This window comes from Gallus gallus, chromosome Z (assembly GCF_016699485.2).
Source record: "Gallus gallus isolate bGalGal1 chromosome Z, bGalGal1.mat.broiler.GRCg7b, whole genome shotgun sequence".
In the NCBI taxonomy this organism is placed as follows: domain Eukaryota; kingdom Metazoa; phylum Chordata; class Aves; order Galliformes; family Phasianidae; genus Gallus; species Gallus gallus.
The window spans coordinates 16965439-16974699 of record NC_052572.1 but is presented as its reverse complement, the minus strand read 5'-3'; positions in this window follow the sequence as shown (position 1 = coordinate 16974699).

The following is a 9261-nucleotide window of genomic DNA, read 5'->3' as shown; positions in this document are numbered from 1 at the left end:
TTCTCTGCATGTTCAATTTCTCACAGAGATGTACTTCAACTATGTTGAAATTCAGTCATTGCTGAAAGGAGAAAAAAGAGCAAAGCCTTGCAGGATGAAGTGAACAAGAACTCTTTTAGCAGAAGCTAACATGTTAACTTCAAATGCAATGATACAATTATCCAAGTGGATTTAGACAGTAATTTTACCAAAAGTGATCAAGGATGGCCCCTGTGAATACAAGCTGTTCAAAAAGGATGTTGTCATTAAACTTGGCAATGCATAAGTAACCTAAGAAAGAGTAGAACTATCCAGCCTTTAATATTGCTGACTCTCTTATATCCAGTTTGAGATATCAAGCTTTGTGGTGATTTTGAAAATGTACACAGTGAAACAAAATTGGAGTGACACACTTGGAAACCATATGGTAAAGACCAATTTTCTGCACGGTATTTAATTTATTCCAGTAGAGTGAGAAAAATACTGCCTCCTATATGTGTCACTTTTAGTCCAGTACTTCTCAGACCTGTGAGTTGTTCTATTAACTGGATTGTTAGATCTGGATATAGTTAAGTTCTGAAGTTTTCAAAAACTTGATCACAACTACAGCAGTTGTGTCTTCCGCATATATCAGATGTTCTGTTTTCAAGAAATACTGAATAATTCTTTTCATTAATTTTCATTAATTGTAATCACCCAGTATTTACACTGGGTAGTGAATCACAACATAATCTTCTGCAACAGGGCTTCATGCTCCATTACAAAACTACTTGCAGGTTGAAAGGGCTATGTTGTTATATGGTCAACTTAACTGAAAGAACTTAGTCTGTAAGTCATGTCCTTCAAAACCTGGAAAAGGCAGGGTCTGCCCAATGTCTTGGAAAATCTCTTTAGGGCATCAATGCCACTCGTAACTGTAAACTCCATCTCCTGATTTTAGGAGTTTGTTAAGAAGTGGAAAGCTAATCTCAGTTCTTGCACCAAGAATCAAGTTCAAGAACCAAGAATCAAGCTTATTTTTTAGGAAACTATGTGAGAAATTTTCATACGGGAAAGGACTATCATTTTGACACATTACATCCACTATTACAAGACTTCTTTGTGATGTGTTAAGATGAAAGAGGGGCAGATGAAGGATAAGGATGAAGGACAAAAGCTGCTTCAGTTGGAACAGATTTTCTGTGGAACAGTGAAGGAATAAAAATGCAACTTGTATGATAATTATTTCTAAATTTCAAGTTGCTATGAAAATTATTTTAAAATGAATTCATGGAACTCTTCACAAGTATTTGCTTTCTTATTCACATGGCTTGCTTTTTGTACATTTTTATGCATCTTGGGGGCAAATGCATCGCTGTGTCAAAAATTCTTGAAGAAGTCCAACAAAAACAAGTTATGTTATTTTATGTAGAAAAATAGTAGAGAGGAAATGAACAATCAAAAGAGAATAATGCACCTAAAGGACTGAAAGCTCTGTTTTGCAACTGAAAGAGGGATCTAATGCACTCTTGCTAGAGAAACATTATCACCATTTAAATATTAACTAGTGTTCCAAGAAGAATGCTAATTTTCAGATTTCCTGCTCCTCTCTCTTAGTGAAGTCTTGCCTTGAGACTTAATAGAAATCAGAGAACCATAGAATGGCTTGGGGCAAAATGGACCTTAAAGATCATCTGGTTCCAACCTGCCTGCCATGGACAGGGTTGCCAACCATTACATAACTCCAGAGCAGAAAGGCTGGTTTATTTATTTTGTATCTGTTTAAACTCCACAGAAAGTGCTCACTGGCTTCAATAGAATGTGAAGCTCCTATCCTAAGGATCAGATCTTCAACTTTTCGTGTTTTGAAGATGACCACTTTATTATAAGTAATAGAAGTGCTGAAAGTCTTACCTATGAAGTCCTGGGAGTAGGAACATTTCCATTGCTTACAATTAGGTACTGTCTAAGAATGCTAGGGATAAGGATTGAAAAATCTAAAAGCTATATTACACACAAAACATGCTAACCTCTAAATAGCACAGAGAAAAATTGATCTGAATTTTTATGTCTTTTCCCAAAAACAAAGTTAGTGCTGACGTTAAGTAACTGTATAGTGAATTGAATAGATATGATGTTCTGAAGCTCTAGTCATGTTTGTCAAAACATTTATTTGGAAGACGATAATTCTACTTGCTAACAGAATTTTGAGATTTAAAAAATTCAATATATTGAATTGTTGGAAGGGACCAAAGGTACAAGTGAACACATCATTGTGCAGATACAATTTAAATATTGTATTATGATATGACTGCTGGATTGAAAACTAAAAAGCTGTGATATGGAATGAAAATTCCTATGTATGCAGAACATTTTAGAGCTATAGGCAATACTTTCTGAGTATTTGCTAATAATGAAATACTAGCTGAATGGTACTTGATATGAAGGCAGCTTATGGCTTTAGATAATGTCTCTGATTTTGGCACTGAATGACAAATAAAGTCACCAATTTAAGGCATTGTGCATTGATGCATCCTGCATCCTTTGTGAACGTGCCTTACAGGCACAACTGAGATCAGTCCCATGAGTTTCTTTTTTAGCATCAAATTTCATGAAAATTTCTCCAAATGCCATGAAAGTTAGCTCTACCATGCATCACCAAGATGAGTGATGGCTCTAGGGCCAAGCCAGGAATCTCGAAGTTCAAAATTTGACAATTCTGATAGTTGACACATTGCTCTGGAAGCTACTCATTCCAGAGTGGATGTGTCTTGTCCAGAGAGTCCTTAAAGAGCAAGTGCTGTGATGTGTGAGGGACTTACAGGAAGAGCTTGCTGTAGTTGGTGAACAGTTCCTCTCTGAAGTGGCATAAATGTACTGTTTTGTGTTAAGGTATCTTGGCTATTAACTTAAATTATAAAAATGTGTAACTGGCAAGGAGTCAGTTGCTGGAGACTGAAGGGTTAAAAAGTGAGAGCTGAAGGTTTGCCCCAAAGTCACAATTTTGTAGTGACTGATAGTAGATTGATGGTGACCCAGCTCTGCTGACTCAGTGGATGACGTGAAATTCAGTGCTGGTCAAGTATCAATTCTATGTGCCACCTATTTTTATCACAGTTAGCTCCTGCAGTTTTCCAGTCTTAGAAGGAAAGCCAATAAAAATTCAGCAGTATAAATACTACTTTCCATATTCACATGGAGAAAGCCAACCCAAATTTGGCTTCCATGAGTCTTACTTTACAAGACTCAGACAGCTAAAATATTTCATAATCATGAGTTGTCTACACTTTCAGAAATGTCATATTTCTGAAAACATCAGAACTGTTATTTCCCCTACTTTAAAATTCTGATCATATATTTTTTTTATTTTAAAAATCCGAAAGCATGTCTTCTGTCCTGCTTTGTACACTCACATATAAGCAGAGATCCCATCAGTTTAAAACCATGCCACACAGGTTGGAAAAAAAAAGTGATGGGAGACTAGTTTTTATTTTGAGAAAAATCATAATATCATGCAGCAGTACTGGCAGAATCTCACTCGGTCTTTATCCCTGTAGGCAGTGATCTATGTACATGTAAACATCTATAAAATTCAACCAGGCGCCTCATTGTTAGGTGTGTTAACGCTTTCCATTACTGCAGTACTTTTCTTCCATCAATTATTTATCAATACAGCTATTTTTACAATATTATAAAGCAGAATTGCTGTAAGATCTGTAAGACACACTGTTTGTGTATTGTTCTACTGAAGGTCAGAAGACTCTTAATTAAACTTTATTGTGCCAAGGTTTATGTTTAGATAATATGTTGTGCAAGAAATAAAATATTTGTAGAGAGATCATGAGAGCACTCTAATGTTTATAAAGTCAGATTTAACTCCCATATTATAGGAACTATTTTATTTTCGCAGTAGAAGCTCTTTTTTCCATACTAATCTTTGCCATACTGATTAGGTTAATTAGGTCTATGCAGGGATAGTTCATAAGTCATATTTGTAATACTGGATTTTTAAGTGATTACCTGTTCTTGCAGAGAAGTTTGCAACAATAATTCAGATTTCTTTTTTTTTTTTTTTTTTTTTTGTGGCCACTCAAAGCTGCTTAGAGATGGTCAAAAAGATGGAGTCTGTTGTTTATAGAGCGAGGCTGGGCTTCTCTGTGTGAGGCATGAGTGAAGCCAGAGGAAGGCTATTCAGAAGAGTTAACTATAAGCAGAACCACAGCCACAGAGGGGACTCTGACACGGGGTCAAATGAGTTAGTGTTGTTGGCATTTTTCATTAATTCAAAATATTTTCACTTACACGAGGAATGTCTGATGGATGGTAAAGATGTTTGAGGCAGAAGATGGGAGTGAAAGATGTAATGGATAGAGGGGAATGTTCTAAAACAGAAGATACGTGATTACTGGTGTACAAACAAGCTTTCAGTCAGCAAAATATACTGGCTGATAGCTGCCAAACACAGCTGGTTATTGAGTAATGAGTGACCAGGTTCATCAGCTTGCTACACTGCACTATCCCCGTAGCATTCAGTGGGGATTGGAGAAGAGGATGTTGCAGGAAAAAGCGTTGTTCTAGCAACAAGCAAGGAGAGAAAACCACCAGGCAGTTCTGGGTGGACTCCACAGTCCCTCATTGCTATTTTCTTTCTATCACTGCTGAACTTTTGCTCTGGAAACAAATAGCAAAGAAAACAATAACAGGATTAAGAACAATGAGAGACTATTAAGTCACATGCCAGTGGTTTATAGCCTATGACACTTTTTTTCCACTGGTGCAATGTTAGGTTTCATTTTGGCAGTGGTTTTGTGCTTTTTATGTATAATGCTTCGGAGTTAAGCACGTGACCTAAGTGAAAAGGGGATGCTTCCCAACTGCTCCCTGGGAAGTAAAGTAGCAGGGTCCACTTTGTTACCATCTGTTTGTTGCTTTTAATTTAGTTCTCCTGCCTGAATTTGTGTAATTCGGAGGGAGGCCACTTTTCTGCTCAGAACCAAGAATTAATGCCTCAGTTGCTAAACCATGCTTCGTACTTTCTGGGTATACAAACCCATAGCGAGCAGCTAGTAATCAGTGAGCAAACAATAGTAATGAGCTGAGCTCTTTTATGAACCATAATTCTGGGAGGGTTAGTGTGCAAAGACTGCATAGCAATAGACGTTTGGGACTAACCTGCAAATGACTAGTAATCCTGTAATCCTGAGACTGCTCTAGCACTGTAGGAAGGCAGCAGCCTCTAAAGTTAGCTACTTAAATTGTGCAAGAGGACTCTCATATGTTTTCAGAGATCACATTCAGTTTCCTGTTCTTATATTTTTACTTGTTCCCTAAATCACTGAAGTATCTTGACAGTATTACATAAAGACACACGTAAAAACTATTCTGTCAGCTGGGGAGTTGATTTATAATAGTTCTACTACTGTGGTTCTTTACTATGATTATGTAAGTCAGCAGACATTTAATTTCTTTGAGCCTTTGAAGTCACTTTGCATACACTGATAATGATTTTTATTTACTGATCTAAAATGTCCAGCTTTGATTTCACATATTTTAGGCTTATTTTCATCTAACTCAACGTGTATCACAAGCATTTAGACACCCTGGTAATGTGATTTAAAAAGATGCTTGCCACATATCAACTACTCGTACATATCAGATGCCTATGTGCAAAGTTCAGTCTCATTTGCACATGCAAAAGATATTAAAGGTCTCCAGAATGTAGTGCTGCCTTTCAGAATCTTTGTGTCCACATCTCACATGTGGGTCAGTTCATCAAGGGGAGGCTTTCTGCCTCTGAATGGACTGCCATAGGAGTCTGCTACAAGTCAGCTCTGCCCTTTGCACAAACTAATATGGAGTTAATCGCCCCCATTTAAAGAATGACTAGACTGATCCCTTGTGCTATCAGATACAATCCCCCTGCAGTCATTACCTCCAGATGTGGGGAGAAAGGCAAGGAGAAGTGCCTGAATCCATAAGCTTTGTTGAACTGCAACAGGTCTGACTTGGAAAGTCAAGGCCTGGCCTACAGCAGGGTGGGCACTCAGAGCTGTACTTGAAGGTAATAGTGAAAGCAGTCTGACTGATGATACTCAACACTAAATATTGCAGAATCCTGTCTGTCTTGGATTAGATACCCCAAATCTATAGATCCTTTGACTTTTAACTGTTTCTGCCTCATTCTTGCTTCTGAATGTGATAATATTCTCTCATCTGAAAGGATTGCAACATTCTATAGGGAATTTGCTCTAGCAGAGGGTTGGACTTGGTGATCCTTCCAACCCATACGATTCTGTGGTTCTGTAATTGTGTGATTATTGTGAAAATGGACTAACAGTAACTGTGAAGATATACATAGAATCAAAATACGTGCCAAAGCAATGAATAATTCTGTTCTCAGACGGAATTTGACAAGTAGTGAGTCAATAATACATGAAGCCACACACAGAAATAATAATAGTAAAGAAAAAGGAAAATTGAATACTGATTAAGATAGCAATCAAATGGAAAATATGTTGTAGTTGTATAATTAGACAGCAAGTCATAACAGATGAGCAGATACAGACTGATTTATAGCTGTACAATAAATCTTAAATCTGTCATTTTTTAAAGTGCCTATTTTCAGCTGTGATTTAATGTTGTGTTTTGACCATTTACTGTACTATAGCTCTAGAGCTACAACTGTTTTCTTTCAGCAGGATACATAATTAGCTATGAGGACATGAGATGTGTAAACAGACATTTGGAAAGTAATTCAGATAGTAATGTAATGTTATCTGAAATGAAATTAGAACTGACAACGCTGTAGTTCCCATCTATTCCTTCTCCGTGAGAATTATGAGTCATCTGCTGTGGTATACTGAAAACTCTTGACAGTTCCCTGTCTGGAGACTGAATCCATAGGGTATGTTCTGGCTGTTGTTACAGCTTTCTGATCTTTAGCAGGGATGATATCAGGAATGGTACATGGGAGCTGATAGGATCTACTTAACATTATTCTCCCAGCCTCTGATTATTTTGGTGCCATTACTTACGATTTTTCACATGCTCAGAGTAAAGTTAATCCTTGCCCTTAAATCCCTCAGCAGGTATTAACAGTTACATATCAATGAATTAACATGCCTTTGTTTGTTTCTTGCACTCTACACACAGAAGCAAGTGATAAAATTTCATGTTACTTGTAAAGAAAGCCTTAGTTTCTTACTTAGTCAAGGCTGCAAAATTCAGACATGATTTAAATCTATTCTTCATGTTGAAGTAAAATAGAAATAAGATGGAGCAGCTATACCTTCCACATATTGTTCAGATGAGTTAAAGAGTAGAACCCTATACTTTGGCTGCTTACCCTCTCCCCCAAAGGAATAAAAGAAAAAAACACTGTAGGTAGAGTCAAAGGACCCTACAAAGCACACTTTGGACCTGCTCCCATAGCTGAAATCTACGGACTAGCAACAGAGTACCTAGATCTCAATGAGTTTAAAAAAATATTTACCTGATCTGAGACTCAGTTTGACTGAAGGATCTCTCACTGACTTTTAAATTTTTATTCCCCTCATTCCTTTACAGGTCAGCTAATTGCCATTTTTTTCACCATTCTAAACAAATAAATGAAAGATCATCAAAGGAGAAACAGAGTTTATTCCTAACCAAGAATCCTCGCAGATGGACTCAGAATATTCACACCCTTGTCCTGTTTTTCCTTTGTTGCTCTTTTTACATGCTGACGTGAGGAAATCAGACCCTATAGCCTGTAAGGATATAGAGCAGGTATGTTTTTATTAGCAATGTGCATATTTGGTGCAAGGGGGATCTCTCCACCTGACTTGCGCACTGTGGGGAAAAATCGTGCTACACGTATAGGCTGAACTAACACATAATCAATAGTTGACGGGAATTCGGATACATATTCATTAGATTCCCGAGAGCCCATTAGCATGCAGTCCCTCCCCCCCTTGCGCGTGCGTAGTAAGTCGTGAAGGATGAAGGTTTGTAGTCTTCCTCGCGAAGGCTCGTAGTCTTCCTCACTGCAAACTTGTGACCCCAAAGGGGGGCATCCCCCAAACCGGTTTCAGCTTGCCCGGTGGACATCTAATCACCTCCCTGCCAGATGTCCTCGGGCTGTTCTCAAGTCCTTATCTTTATGGCTTCATCCCCCTTGTTATTCCAGACCCAGTGTCTGTTAAAGTGCCTGCAATCCTTTATTTTCTAACACTCTCTACATAAACTCTCTCTATTTGCCCCTATCTCCGTTTCTGTGATGCTCCTTTCCCTTTTATTACTGTGAGGCCCTTCTCTCTTTTACTGCAGGGTCCTGCTCTCATTCTTCAATGCAGAATAGAGAAATGCACAGCAGTGGCTGGATCTATATGCTGTCTTTATATCCTCATCCCTAAAACATTTAGGAACAGTGCGAAAAGTGGGCCAGTGCTACTTTAGAATTGCAAGCCCCCCAGCTTGAGTGGACCTGTATATGTAAAAAATTTTGAGAATATCTGTGGATAATTGCCAGCATTCAAGAACAACAGTAAATTTATTGATGAAGTTAATTTTTTTTAAGCTGTCTCAGAGCATCAGATATTAGGCGTAGCCCTCAGCTCTCCTGCATGGTTGAGGTACAATAAGCAGTCAGGAGCAGTGAAATCTCTTCTATTGCATATTATATGCACTGCTCATTTCACAGACATTTTAACTCACGCATATATGATAGCTGCTAATTAGATGGGTAACAAAGGTTTAAAAAATGAACGAACCTTTCTGTGTAGAAACTGGAAGAAAATACAAAGCTATCTGTATGAAATGCACCAAGATATAACTATGATTGTTGTTACTGCCATTCAGATGATAAAAATGGAGCTTCACTGTTTCAGTCGAAAATCCCCAAAAGCTGGATTTCAGATAAGCAATCCCAACCAGGTCAAATCTTTGTTAATAAGTACATCACATGACTGTCCATATCTTGCATCCTTCTTTCCTTACATCCCAGATTTTGTCTTTTTCATAAGTTTATGATTTTTGGGCTGTTTTTTGTTTGTTTGTTTGTTTGTTTTTGTTTTGTTTTGTTACAGGAGATACAAAGTTTTTCCTGTTCTACTCTAGTAATTTCCATTGCACTGATAATTGGACATGCTTGGAAACACTGATTATCTCCCAAAACATCTTTGGTGATTGTAAGAACTCTATTTATTTATTTATTTTTAGGTCAAATCTGAAAAGATAGGGTGTTTGAAATTCATTTATTAATGAGTTTCTTAAAAGAAAATCAGAGTTCAAATCATAGATTCTCTTTTGGTTTACACAGTTTAC